Below are 14,295 nucleotides of genomic sequence, written 5' to 3'. Positions count from 1 at the left end.
CAGGGGCAGGGTTGAAACTGCATCGTCATGAATACTAGCTGGGTTGGTTTCCATTGAGCAATGTTGGGAACCCCAGGATTATCATTTTGCTTGGCCTTCTCACTCATTAGCATTCAGTGGTACTGTTTAAGGATCAGATTTTGGTTTAAGTCTCAGTACTTCAGTGTAAAATCAAATACATTTTGTCCCTTCTTCCTCTGTGTTCTGCAGCTCTTGCACACAGAACATATTTGTAATTGATTTGCAATGAGATAATAGCAATTTATGTCTGTTTTGCTATTAACTGGAAAATTTCCCTTGAATCATGACTATTTTCTAATGCCAGAAGAATACTGAAACAGAGAAGAATGAACTTGACTCATGTTGGATCTATCCTTTAGCTCTAACCTTTGTACTATTGCCTGAGCTTAGTCTTAGTGGCTCTGGTCTTTTGTTTTTCTTTCAGGACCGCACCCACAGCATATGGAGGGTCCCAGGCTAGGGGTTGAATAGGACCTGTGGCTGCCAGCCCTAGCCCCAGCCACAGCTACGTCAGATCAGAGCTGTGTCTGTAACCTACACCACAGCTCACAGCAATGTCAGCTCCTCAACCAGCTGAGCAAGGCCAGAGATCGAACCTGCATCCTCATGGATGCTAGTCAGATTCATTTCCACTGAATGAACTATATTAACTACAGGAACTCCTGGCTCTGTGCTTCTGTAAAAAATGTTGCCTGAAATATTAGTCGTAATATTTAGTCTCAGACTTTTCTCAAGGCTCTGCCTCCCAGGCTTGACCTCTAAAGTCATGACATTTCCCATTCACATAAAGATTAAAAGTTGCAAAACAGAAAATAACTTTTGTTGGAGCTTTACAGAAACATCATAACCAGACTTATGTGGATAGTCATAAGAATAAATAATTATCACATCACCGCTGGGGTCTGGCCAGCTCCCAGAAGTCTGCAACAACCAGTTACACCCCCTCCCCTTTTTGTGTAAAAGACTTCTGATTTCCAACTCGGGTAAGACAGTTCTTTGATACAACGGTCCTCCATCTTCTCATCTTCTGTCTTTCTGAATAAAATCGTGATTTCTTGCCTCAACAACTCATCTCTTTTTTTTTTTTTTTTTTTTTTTTTTGTCTTTTTGCCATTTCTTGGGCCACTCCTGCGGCATATGGAGGTTCCCAGGCTAGGGGTCTAATTGGAGCTGTAGCCACCAGCCTACGCCAGAGCCACAGCAACGCGGGATCTGAGCCATGTCTCCGACCTACACCACAGCTCATGGCAATGCCGGATCATTAACTCACTGAGCAAGGGCAGGGATCGAACCTGCAACCTCATGGTTCCTAGTCAGATTCATTAACCACTGAGCCACGACGGGAACTCCAACTCATCTTTTATTTATTGGCCTGTTGTGCAGTGAGCAGTACAAGCTTGGACTCGATAGTGTAATATCTATCTATCTATCCACAACACATAAATAAATGAATATATATATTTCATATATATGAAATAAATTAATAGTGATGTATTTATTGGCCTTATTCAGTGCTTCATATTTGTACTGGGAAGCAGGTCACACTGCGAGAGTAAAATTTCTACAAAGCAACTGAACCATAGATTAACACAAGAGCAAATACTAACTCTTTCAAACTGTAAATGTACTTTATTGTTCTGTAATGGATTATACCCACATTTAGAACATGTTCAATGTTATATTGAGACAAAGATACTGCACAGAATTTTTTTGTGTTTAAGGTTCAGAAGTTTCCACTGCTAACAAAATTAGGTCAGTTACCTTTATGCACAGGAAATACTTACCACAAATATCTCCGTAGAAACATTTATGTATTTACAGCTAAGGTGTCAACTAGCGGTGTCCCTGTTTAGCATTTACCTGAAGTTCAATAGCTAAAATGCATATCCACATGATTAAAACTTACTTTTATAACATAAGAATTGCATTTATTTTTAGAGTAACACAGTTCTCCTACTGCTTTTGTGTTATTAAATACAGAGGATGTGGATAGAAGATAAGGCAGCTGCTGGAAATCAGATATCTCAAAGTCTTTTTATAAAGTGATATGCTCCCTTGATCATGAGGTTACTTCAATAGAGTCATTCAGTCTGTACTCATAAAACATCTACTGTGTTACACTCCAAATTATTTGTTTGGAGAGTTATGTAATTAAAACTTATATAGAAAACATCCATACATGACACAAACTTAGCAACCAAAATATACAGTACAACCTAGGTCTTCACAAATAAAAAAGTAGGGCAAATTTCCAGCTAATGTGCAGATGGTTGCAGTGTTAGGGATAAAGAGACTTTATCTACAGCAAAAAAAGTCTTAAAGCAATAGGCCAAGAGACTTGGGTTTTGAACACCGTGCAAGATAAAAAAATTACATAAAACAATTCTCTGTAATATTTATCGATAAAACTTATAGTAAACGCATAAAAAAACATGTGTGCAAGTTATCTGTGTCAGCCTCAGATTAGGTGTCACTTCAGGGAGAGCAGAATGGAGAAAAATGGTTTGTTTTTGTTTGTTTGTCTTTTTGCCTTTTCTAGGGCCACACCACAGCGTATGGAGGTTCCCAGGCTAGGGGTCTAATCGGAGCTGGAGCCGCTGGCCTATGCCAGAGCCAAAGCAACTCAGGATCGGAGCTGCGTCAGCAACCTACACCACAGCTCATGGCAACACCAGATCCTTAACCCACTGAGCAAGGCCAGGGATCGAACCCTCAACCTCATGGTTCCTAGTCAGATTCGTTAACCACTGAGCCACGACGGGAACTCCAAAATGGTTTTATTTGTATTTGTACATTTTATTTAACTTGATATGAAGAAAATATGGGCAAAAGTGTTCATGTATGTGATATGTGAGCCATATTTTTTTGTTTGCTTTTTAAAAATTTTTAAATTTTATATTGGAGTAGAGCTAATTTACAGTGTTGTGCTAGTTTCAGTATACAGCAAAGTGGTTTGATTTTATATATATGTATGTATAAAGAATCTGAAGAAGAAAATATACATATTCTTATATCCCATATAAATTCTTACCGAATATTGAGTAAAGTTCTCTGTGCTCTACAGTAGGTCCCTCTTGATTACCTATGAGCCATATTATTTTGAATCACTTTATCTGATTTTTTTTTTCCATTGTAGGTCTCAAACATGCTTTTGGCCATAATTTTATTTTAAATATATCTTTAGTCATTTTGCTTACATGAATTTCATAACCAGTAGCTTTTATTTTATACAAGAATCACATAAGATGAACCCATTATTTCATCTCCTTATTTGTTTGTGTGTGTCTTATGCTTACCTTTTGCTATATGGTCTATATTTCCTTTGATTGAATAGCATGTAGGTGCACAGCCTTCTTTTGCTAACTTTGAAAGTTTATAATCTTATTAAAGTCTTTAGTGGCAAATATTTTTTTACATTTTGGATGAAAATTTACATTGCTTTAATTCTGAGTGAAGCTGAGTATCTGTTCAGTGCTTTAGAGCTATTTGTGGATCGTTCTGGGAAATTTTCTGCTTTTGTCATTTGACTATTTTGATATGGAATTTTAGAGGAGTTCGTAATGACTATTTAGAGCTCTTAATATATTAAGGAAATTATCCTTTTTAGCCCTAATGTATTTCTAAGAGTTTTTTGGTATGTGTTCAAACTGTTGACTGCTATCACTTGACTCAATCTCCTTTGGTAACTTTCTCCCAGTTTATAATCTTTACATCAGGAATCAGCAAATATAGGCCGCTGGATCAAACCCATCCTGTCACCTGATTTTTTTATAGCCTACAAACTAAAAGCATTTAAATTGTTGAAAAAAAATCAAAGGAAAAGTATAATGATAAAAGAAATCTATATGCAGTTCAAATTTAAATGTCTGCAAATAAAGTATTTTTATTGGAGTTTTTAAATTTTATTTTGTTTTTATTGGCATTTCACATGTACAACATTATATTTTGACTTCTGTATACACTATAGTGTGCTCACCACCAACAGTTTGGTTTCCATTATTTACCATAGAGTTGACTTATTTTCCCATTTTGCCCTCCACCCATACCATTTTCCCTGGGGTTAAGTACTGTTCTATTCTGTGTATCTATATGTTTGTACTTGTTTAGTTTGGTTCGTTCATTTATTTATTTGTTCATTTATTACAAATGAATGATATCATATGGTATTTGTCTTTCTCTGTCTGACTTATTTCACTTGGCTTCACACCCTTAAGGTTCATCCATGTCATCACAAATGGCAAGGTTTCATCTTTTTTATGGCTGAGTGATACTCCACTGTATGAATATACAACATCTTTAACCATTCAGTTAGTGTTTTTTCCCATAACTTGGCTATTGTAAATGACACCACAATGAACATAGGAGTGCATATATATTTTTGAATTAGTTTCAGTATTCTTTGGATAAATACCATAAATGAGAATAGCTGGATCATATGGTAGTTCTATTCTTAATTTTTTGAGAAATCTCCATACTTTCATCCATAGCGACTGAATCAATTTACCTTTTCACCAACGGTTTATGAGGATTTCCTTTTCTCCGCATTTTGGCCAATATTTGTTATTTCTTGCCTTTTTGATCATAGCTGTTCTAATAATTGTGAGGTGATATCTCATTGAAGTTTTGATTTTTCATTTTACTAATTAGCGATGTTGAACATCTTTTCATATACTCATTGGTCATATAGATATCTTCTTGGGAAAAATATCTGTTCAGATCTTCTTCCCATTTTTAATTGGGTTTCTTGTTTTTTGTTGTTTGGTTATATGAACTCTTTATATATTTTGGATATTAACCCCACATCAGACATGTCATTGCAAGTGTTTTCTCCAACTTGGTAGGTTTAGGTTGTCTTTTTGTTTCATTGATGGTTTTCTTTGCTGTGTAAAAGCATTTTAGTTTGATGTAGTTCCATTTCTTTATTTTTGCTTTTGTTTCCCTTGCTTGAAGAAACCTATCCAGAAAGATATCGCTAAAACTGATAACAAAGAGCATGCTGCCTATGTATCTTCTTGGTTTTTTATGGATTCGAGTCTTATATTCAAGTCTTTAATTAATTTATAGTTGATTTTTGTGTATGATATAAGATAGGGTGTAGCTTCATTCTTTTGCATGTGACTGTCCACTTTTTCCCAACATCATTTATTGAAGAGACTATCCTTTTCCATTATGTTCTTTGCTTGTTTATTGTAAGTCAATTGCCCATATATGTGTGGATTTTTTCTGGGCTCTCAATTCTGTTCCATTGATCTATGGGTCTGTTTTTCTGCCAATGCCATGATTTTGATTTCCACAGTTTTGTAGTATAATTTGAAATCAGTCCATGTGTTACCTAAAGTTTTCTTCTTTTTTTTTTAAGGATTTCATTGGCTATCTGAGGTTTTTTGTAGTTCCAATATAAATTTTAGGATTTCTTTTTCTATTTATGTGACTAGGATTGCGTTGGATCTGTAGTTTGTTTTAGGTAATATGGACATTTTAACAATATTAATCATTCCAATCTATGAGCATGCTATATCTTTCTATTTCTATGTTTCTTCTTCAGTTTCTTTCAACAATGTCATAGTTTTCAATGTACAAGTATTTTACCTCCTTGGTTAAATTTCTTTCTAGGTATTTTTGTTGTTGTTACAATTGTAAAAATGGGATTGTTTTCTCTTTCTACTTCATTGTTAAGTATAGAAACACAACAGATTTTTGTACATTGATTTTTTACACTGCAACTTTACTGTAGGCATTTATTATTTCTAATACTTTTTCTTTTGGTGGAGTCTTCAGGGTTTTCTACATATAAAATATATCATTCACAAATAGTGACAGTTTTCTTACCTTATGAATTTGGATGCTTTTTATTTCTTTTTTTTTGACTAATTTCTCTATCTAGGACTTCTAATACTATGCTAAATAAAAGTGGTTGGAGTAGGCATGCTTGTTTCGGTCATAATTTTAGAGGGATAACTTTTGGTTTTTACTGTTGAGTATGATGTTAGCTGTGGGTCTGTCATATGTGGCTTTTATTATATTGAGTTATATTTCTTCTATACCCATTTTATTGAGCATTTTTATCATATATGGGTGTGGAATAATTGACCATAAATCTTTTTTATTGTTTTTCTGGACTCTATTGCATTTATTTTTGCTCTCATCTGCGGGCAGCCAAGGAGATGCAAGGACTCAAAAAAAGGACCTTGCCTCATTGCAGAAAAACCTGAAGGCAGGTTCCTAACCAAGGAAGGGCACTCACCTGAATGGTACATGCTGAAGGTGGGCCTCTGGACAGGTTAAAAGCCTGCCTGTATGGTACAAGCCGAGGGCAGGCCTCAGGTTACACGGCTCTCATTTTGATGTTGATGGGGAAGAATTGGGGCTTTCCTGGGCAAACAATTTCCATGTTTGCACCGGAGAACATGGATTGTTTCTCGGGTGACCTAGTCTTTCTTGATGTTTTATTTGTTATTCAGTTTTCCTCAGCCTGTCCTGATTATTTGCATATTATTCTTATTTCTCATTCTTATTTTTCTGTGGTGATTTGTGACTTAACAAAAATACAATAATAATATAATAAGAATTTCATCCTAAAGGACTTTCCCCTATTTAAATCCAACTTAATTAAAAACACAGTGTTTATCTACTAACTAGTCATGCAGTGGAGTTAGGATTTTAATGAAGTCCATAGAAGTGAGACATATATTATTCTTGATCAAAAGAAACCTAGCTGTGAGTTTTGTCTTTGACTTTAGAAAGTTTGAACAGTAGCTAGCTAGGTTGATTTGTAGTTTCTCACACTGTCTCCCTGCCAAGGACACTTTGAAGATAGACACTAGTCTAAAGACAGGATTTTTTGTGTTTGTAACTTCTTCAGCGTGTGGGAATTGGCTGGCCATCAGATGGTTTGTGCTGGGTCTCCTCTTTCCCACGTGATATGCTGCACCTGTTTGTCCTTGAATTGTACTCACTAAATTTAGTTAGACTAAAGATTTTAAAACATGACGTATTGCTCCTGTACCATGTGATCAAAAAACAAAGTCTAATAGTTAACCAATGTACTTTTAACACTACGATGTAATCTGTAGTGAAAAACTGTCTGTATAATTAACCACTTATGCCAGTAAAATTTGAGCAGTCCGGGGCCCTGAAAGAAGGGCCAAAGAGGCTGTCTCCATTCTTTGGCCTCCGCTGTCCATCTCTGATCGGGATGTATACTCCCTGGCCGCTGGAGCTGGCCTCCGGCAAAGTGGCGCCCCAACAGGGGCCCGAAGGAGTAATCATTAAAAGTAAGTATTGGGACAGCTAGGATCTCACCTGGGGTGCCTGGGACCCCCCTGTAGAAAGATGCAGGGAGAGTAGGGGTGAGTAATCATGTAACAATGTAAAGATAAGTAATTTGTGAAATAACTGTAAAGATATTGTAAAGATAAGTAATCTGCAAAATAGCTGTAAAGATATTGTAACGACCATGGGTCATACAAAATCAAAAGAGAGACAACTATTCATTGATTTTTTGTTACACATGTTAAATAAATGAGCTGTAAAAGTTACTCATTTTCAGATTGCTGGATTTTTACACCTCGTACAAGAACAATGCCCCTGGTTTCTAGAAGAAGGCGCCGTTAATCTTAAAACTTGGACCGAAGTAGAGAAACAGTTGAAGCTTTATTATACTCATCACAGTCCAGAAGAGGTGCCTGTAGATGCTTCTGCATCATGGTATATAATTAGAGATGTATTATATCCTCAACAAGAAATTGATAAAATGCCCCTTAAAGCTAAACGGGAACCAGGAGAAAATATTTCCCTATTACCCCCTGCTCCTTCCCAAGTAATGCTTACCACAACACCTGCTGATGGCAATGTATTATCCCCAAAGGAGGAGGAGGAGTTAGAAGATGCTACAGCTAGATACCATAGGGAAGATTTCCACGCCTTTACAACATATCCTATAATTAATAAGGGTCCCTTGACTTTAGTCTCCCCATAGGGAACGATTTGGCCAAAGACATTCTGGATACTCGCCTCCTGTGACAAAAACACAGAGGGCCCAATTCTCTGGGGTTAGGGCTGCCAGACGGAGGGTTAAAGTTGAGGGTCATATGGATTTCTCTTTGTACTTCCCAATGGTTTTTGACGGGGACTCAAACTAAATGCCCTTTGACAAATGGATGTTACTCATTTTTCCAGTTTTCCAGTGTAATTTGGGCCTCAGCCAAAATAGGTGAGGCCTCTAAAAATGTTATTTAACATTTGTTTTTCTGTTTTACACAGTTAAAAATACCTAAACAACTTAAAACAAATAATGCTCCAGCTTATACATCTTAATCCTTCCAGTCATTTTTGTGCCCAGTTTCATATTTCTCATTCTAGGGGGATTCCTTATAACCCTCAAGGACAAGCAATAGTAAAAAGGGCACACCAAATATTAAAAATCAAATAACTAAATTACAGGGAGGAGAATTTATATATAGCTTTCCTCATCATGTGGTTAATCATACAATGTTTGTTATTAATCACCTAAATGTTGATTCCTGTGGAAGTTCACCGAAGTCAAGACACTGAAATCCTAAAAACACTATTAAACCTCAGGTAAAATGGATGGACCTCCTTATAGGTAAGTGGTAAGACAGAGAGAAGGAGAGACAAAAAGAAAAAAAAAGTTAAGTAAGTGAAAGAGGGGAAAGAGGAGGTAAAAAGACAGAGAGGGGGACAGCAAAAAAAACACAAGAGTATGGAGACTTAAAAAAGAGCCTATGAGCCCCCCCCCAAAAAAAAATTGGGGACAAAAACAAAAGATTGAAACAAGAAGGAATATAGGGGGTGGAGGAGCTGCAGAGGAGAGATCAAGTAGGGAAAAAATGGAAAGAAACAGAGATTAGAGACAGTGAAAGAGTCAAGAGGTGAGACTGGAGAGAGAGACACAGGATAGGATTTTTTTTTTTTTTTAAAAAAAAGGTAATAGAAAAATAAATTGGGAGGAGGATAGTCCTTTCCTAAAACATCTACTAAAAATTTTGTTTTTTTAAAATATAAACCTCCACCTCAGGCACCGGTGGAGAAAACACCTAAATCTGAGGACTTTTCTTTATTCGGTAAACAACCTCCTATTGGCCCAGGATTTCACCCTGAGTCTGGTTTTTTAAAGGCAAAGAAGGAGACAAAAAAAAAAAAAAAAAAAAAAAAAAAAAAAATCTGATTTTCCCTGTCTAACTTGCAGGAGAGGTTTTGCTTATGTTTTTTTCTCAGAACTCATCATGGCCCATCGGGATTCCTGATCATCTGATTAGACATGTCGCCACCACCACTATCAAAAATAAAGTGCTGTCCTGAGGACACAAAGGGAAGGAGACCCCCAAATAAACAGGTGACAAAATTCCTTTCTACACGGCTGAGAGATTTAAACTTCAACCGCCGACTGGGCCGCCCTGCAAGATGGGCATGAACTGCTCAACCGCCTACCCGGGACCAAATAGAGAGACCTACTAAAAATGCTGAGGGGTTGGTGAGAGCTCAAAATCAACATTTAAATCTTACAACTATGTTCATTGCTATGCTTATAATTCTTGCTATTCAAACAAATGATGTCTCTGCTAAGTCACATTGGGCTTTTTTTTCCCCCTAACCTGCCCAGTTTTCAGCCTGCTACTTGAAAAAATAAAATAATTAAAGTACATATAAATCAGTCTAAACTATTAGGGGGACCAGGGCTTCCTCCTCCTCCTTTTGAAATTCCTACAGCCAGTTCCTCTAATTATTCATTCCTCAAAAGGTCTGCAGCGTTGCCGATTTGTTTTGCTCTGCCGTCAACTCCTTATAGTCCTAGACCAACTAATGTCTCTGGCTAAGATACTTGTTTTCTTTCTTTCTTTCTTTTTTTTTTTTTTTTTTTGTCTTTTTGCCATTTCTTGGGCCGCTCCTGCAGCATATGGAGGTTCCCAGGCTAGGGGTCGAATCGGAGCTGTAGTCACCGGCCTACGCCAGAGCCACAGCAACGCAGGACCCGAGCCGCGTCTGCAACCTATACCACAGCTCATGGCAATGCCGGATCGTTAACCCACTGAGCAAGGCCAGGGACCGAACCCACAACCTCATGGTTCCTAGTCGGATTCATTAACCACTGCGCCACGACGGGAACTCCTGATACTTATTTTCTGAAAGCTTGTTTACAAGTTCCTTATGCTTTGCTTCTTTCAAAATTTTTAATGTAAAAATTCATAAAAAAGATAATGTTTTTACTACTCAATGTGATAATTGTACCTTAACAAATTGTATTAGTTCTAATATTGATAATTATAAATTTTTGCTTATTGTAAAACAGCCTCCATATGTAATAATTCCTGTAAATGTAACTGATAATTGGTATGATAATCAGGAGTTAAGAACCTTACAATTGCTCAATAGTCAGTTAACTAAAACCCAACGATTTGTTGCTACTCTTATATTAGGAATTATTGCCTTGATTTCTATAATTACTTCTTTAACTGTATCGGCTGTTGCTCTAACAAAACAGGTACATACTGCAACTTTGGCCGATCAATTATCTAAAAATATTACTTTAGCTTTAACTGCACAAGCGATTATTGATAAAAAATTAAGTGACAAGGTTGATGTTTTGGAAGAAGCAGTTATGGCAATGAAACAGAAAATAGTTTCTCCTAAAATCATTTTGGCTCTTTGCTGCCATGCAGATTTGAAATGGATTTGTGTCACCCCTCTCCAGGTACATAAGTCTCATCACACCTGGGATAAAATTAAAAATCATCTCGAAGGAGTTTGGAATCACTCTGACTTTGGATTGGATATTTCGAAATTACATCAGGAGATATTGGATATAAATCAGGGGCAACGAGCCTTCAGTGCTCAAAATATAGCATCAAATTTATTTCTTTATTTATTTATTTTTTTTGCTATTTCTTGGGCCGCTCCTGCGACATATGGAGGTTCCCAGGCTAGGGGTTGAATCGGAGCTGCAGCCACTGGCCTACGCCAGAGCCACAGCAACACGGGATCTGAGCCGCGTCTGCAACCTACACCACAGCTCACTGCAACGGTGGATCCTTAACCCGCTGAGCAAGGGCCGGGACCGAACCTGTAACCTCATGGTTCCTAGTCGGATTCGTTAACCACTGCGCTACGATGGGAACTCCAGCATCAGATTTATTTAATAACATCAGCAGTTTTGTGAGTCACCAATCTCTTACCTCTGTGCTCATTAGTCTTGCTGTGTCTGCTTTACCTCTGATTCTACTATTGCTGTCTCTCCCAGTTCTCTTTAAACTTATAGGTCGTAATGTTTGACATCTTTCAACTGAACATCATACATTCATTTTAAAAAATAAAAAAGGGGGAGATGTGGGGAGCCTAGGAGATGCAAGGAATCAAAAAAAGGACCTTGCCTCATGGCAGAAAAACCTGAAGGCAGGTTCCTAACCAAGGAAGGGCGCTCACCTGAAGGGGTGCATGCTGAAGGTGGGATTCCGGTCAGGATAAAAGCCTGCCTGTATGGTACACGCCGAGGGCAGGCCTCAGGTTACACGGCTCTCATTTTGATGTTGATGGGGAAGAATTGGGGCTTTCCTGGGCAAACAATTTCCATGTTTGCGCCAGAGAACATGGATTGTTTCTCGGGTGACCTAGTCTTTCCTGCTGTTTTATTTGTTATTCAGTTTTCCTCAGTCTGTCCTGATTATTTGCCTATTATGCTTTTTTTTTTTTTTTGTCTTTTTTTTTTTTTTTTTTGCTATTTCTTTGGGCCGCTTCTGCGGCATATGGAGGTTCCCAGGCTAGGAGTCCAATCAGAGCTGTAGCCAGAGCCACAGCAACGTTGGATCCAAGCCACGTCTGCAAACTACACCATAGCTCATGGTAACGCCAGATCCTTAACCCACTGAGCAAGGCCAGGGATCAAACCCGCAACCTCATGGTTCCTAGTCGGATATGTTAACCACTGAGCCATGGTGGGAACTCCATGGCAAATTCTTAAGCTTGTATGTCTTCTCTCAACTTTACAACCCACCAGGCTGACTGTTGGTAATCTCTTTTTTCTCTTCTAGAAGGTGGTGCTGTAGCTCAAGACTGTGGTTTCTTCCTTGTGCTCAGAACTTTGCTTGTTTTCTGGGCATCCTCTCTGTCTGTCCAGGCTTGCTCTCACCACTGCCCTCAGGAGTGCACACAAGGAACCAGCCACAGAGAAGGGGAAGTGTGGGATTGGCACTGCGGCACTGGGGATTCCCACAGGCAGATGGTAGGATCCTCAAGTGAAGATTTCCCAGCAGGTTTTGGGCAGGTCTCCTGCTTTTTTTTTTTTTTTTTTTTTTTTTTTTTTTTTTTTTTTTTTTTTTTTTTTTTTGTCTTTTGTCTTTTTGTCTGTTGTTGTTGTTGTTGCTATTTCTTGGGCCGCTCCCACGGCATATGGAGGTTCCCAGGCTAGGGGTTGAATCGGAGCTGTAGCCACCGGCCTACGCCAGAGCCACAGCAACGCGGGATCCGAGCCGCGTCTGCAACCTACACCACAGCTCACGGCAACGCCGGATCGTTAACCCACTGAGCAAGGGCAGGGACCGAACCCGCAACCTCTTGGTTCCTATTCGGATTCGTTAACCACTGCGCCACGACGGGAACTCCAGGTCTCCTGCTTTGAATCTAGAACACAGTCAGCAGACATCCCTTTAATTCCCTCTGTTATTCTTGTCTGCCTCTCTCCCCATGTTTCCCTTCCCCTAAGTCATGGAGCGCTTGTTTAATACTCTGTTGTTGTTGACGCCTCCTTCACAACAACACTCAAATTCTACCTCAAAAAGTTTCTTTAGCAATAGCCCTCACAGCTGGGAAAACCAAGGGCTCACTCACCACTGTTCCTTTCCCCCTTGGGATGGTTTCTCAGCCCACTTCTTCTCTAAGCGATGCCACCATGGGGGCAGGGTGATGCTCAGAAAGTTCCTCTTCAGTGGAGGTTGTTGTTGTTTGTTTGTTTGTTTCCACGGAGTTCTTGAACTTCTTTAGAAACCTGAATTCCTAGAAATTATCCAAATGTATCTGGGCAAGTCAGCATTTTCTAGAGGTTGAAGCCAGTTCACAGGCTCCTGCTGATTCTGCAATTGTATTGGGGTGTGTCTGCCTGTTACCCAATGCAGAAGTGAGTGAGATTCCTCCTTAGTACCTTGGTGTGTGGTGCTGGATGCCACAGCTCCCAGAGAGGCAGTTTTCATCATGGATAGATGACAAATTTTAAAAGTTAAAGGCAGTGACCGCGGATGTCTTATGCCATCACAACATCACTCCGTAAGTATTATAATTTAATGTTTGTAATTTTATATTTATTGGTTGAATCTAAGTCTATGAAATGAATTCCTACCTTGTCAGAGGAAGAACTTGGCCACATTTATATTTCTTACATTTGCTTCCTGTTGAGGGGGGTAATAATAATTTCAATTGTGCTTTAGCCTCAGGTCTATACTTCATCATATACAGTATAATGTTAATTATGTGCTCCTTAGCTTAAACTTCAACATTAAATACAGTCACTAGCCCTAGGGGAGAATCTATAGTTCCAGTAATTTCATACATTGTTTTCATGTTTTCTGAGATTCTTATTTTCATGTACCTATGGGTTGTCTGGATGTCTTTGTTAAGGAGTTTATTTTCAGAAAAAGTCTACATATGTTGTATTCAGTAAGTTCCTGATGCTAAGTTTTGAGATTACATTTGCCTGAGAACAGGATGGGTGTAAGAGCTTGGCTTACTTGCTGTTTTCCTCAGACAGTGTAAATATTATTCTTTTATTGTCAGCCATTGATGGGGCTGGGGCAAAGTCTAAGTTAAGGTTGATATTTCCAGTAAGCTGCATATTTTTTCTTTATACTGAAAAAAAAAAAAAAAGGGAACATTACCAGGCCGTGTTTTACTTTCTATAATGCTCATATTAAGTTGTCCTCTTTATTGAGTAGAGTTTTCTTCAATTGATGCTGAACCTTTCCCTCCTGTGTTCTAGTCTTCAGAAATACTAATTTTACACGTCAGTCCAATTTCCTTAGTCCTTATTTTGTAACAATCACTTTCTAAATGCTTTGACTTGTTTGGCAGTTCATTTTATATCATAATATTTCTACGGTTTTCCTTTCTTTAAGAATATCCTTCATTTCTTTTTTTTTTTTTTTAAGTTCTCCGGCCAGGGCTCAAACCCACACCACCACTACAACAGCAGCCCAAGCCGCTGCAGTGACAATCAATGCTGGATCCTTAACTCCCTGAGCCACAAGAGAACTCCCCAACTCAGTTTCTTTT

The 14,295-nt window shown here is 38.3% G+C and overlaps 1 protein-coding gene across 3 annotated transcripts in view; it reads left to right on the top strand.

Annotated features, from left to right (window-relative positions):
- Positions 11,951-14,295, top strand: part of CLEC2D (C-type lectin domain family 2 member D) — a 40,039-nt gene continuing 37,694 nt past the window's right edge. For 2 of the 3 annotated variants that reach the window (XM_003126493.4, XM_003126492.4), the window contains exons 1-2: positions 11,951-12,298; positions 12,639-13,293. The gene's annotated coding sequence lies outside the window, so the exon portion shown is untranslated. Of the gene's footprint in view, positions 12,299-12,638; positions 13,298-14,295 lie in introns of all 3 variants that reach the window. The other variant, XM_021092371.1, reaches the window with a different exon arrangement.

The sequence above is a fragment of the Sus scrofa genome, chromosome 5, assembly GCF_000003025.6.
Source record: "Sus scrofa isolate TJ Tabasco breed Duroc chromosome 5, Sscrofa11.1, whole genome shotgun sequence".
Lineage (NCBI taxonomy): Eukaryota > Metazoa > Chordata > Mammalia > Artiodactyla > Suidae > Sus > Sus scrofa.
Note: the sequence above shows the minus strand (reverse complement) of the source record. Positions and strands in the feature narration are given on the sequence as shown.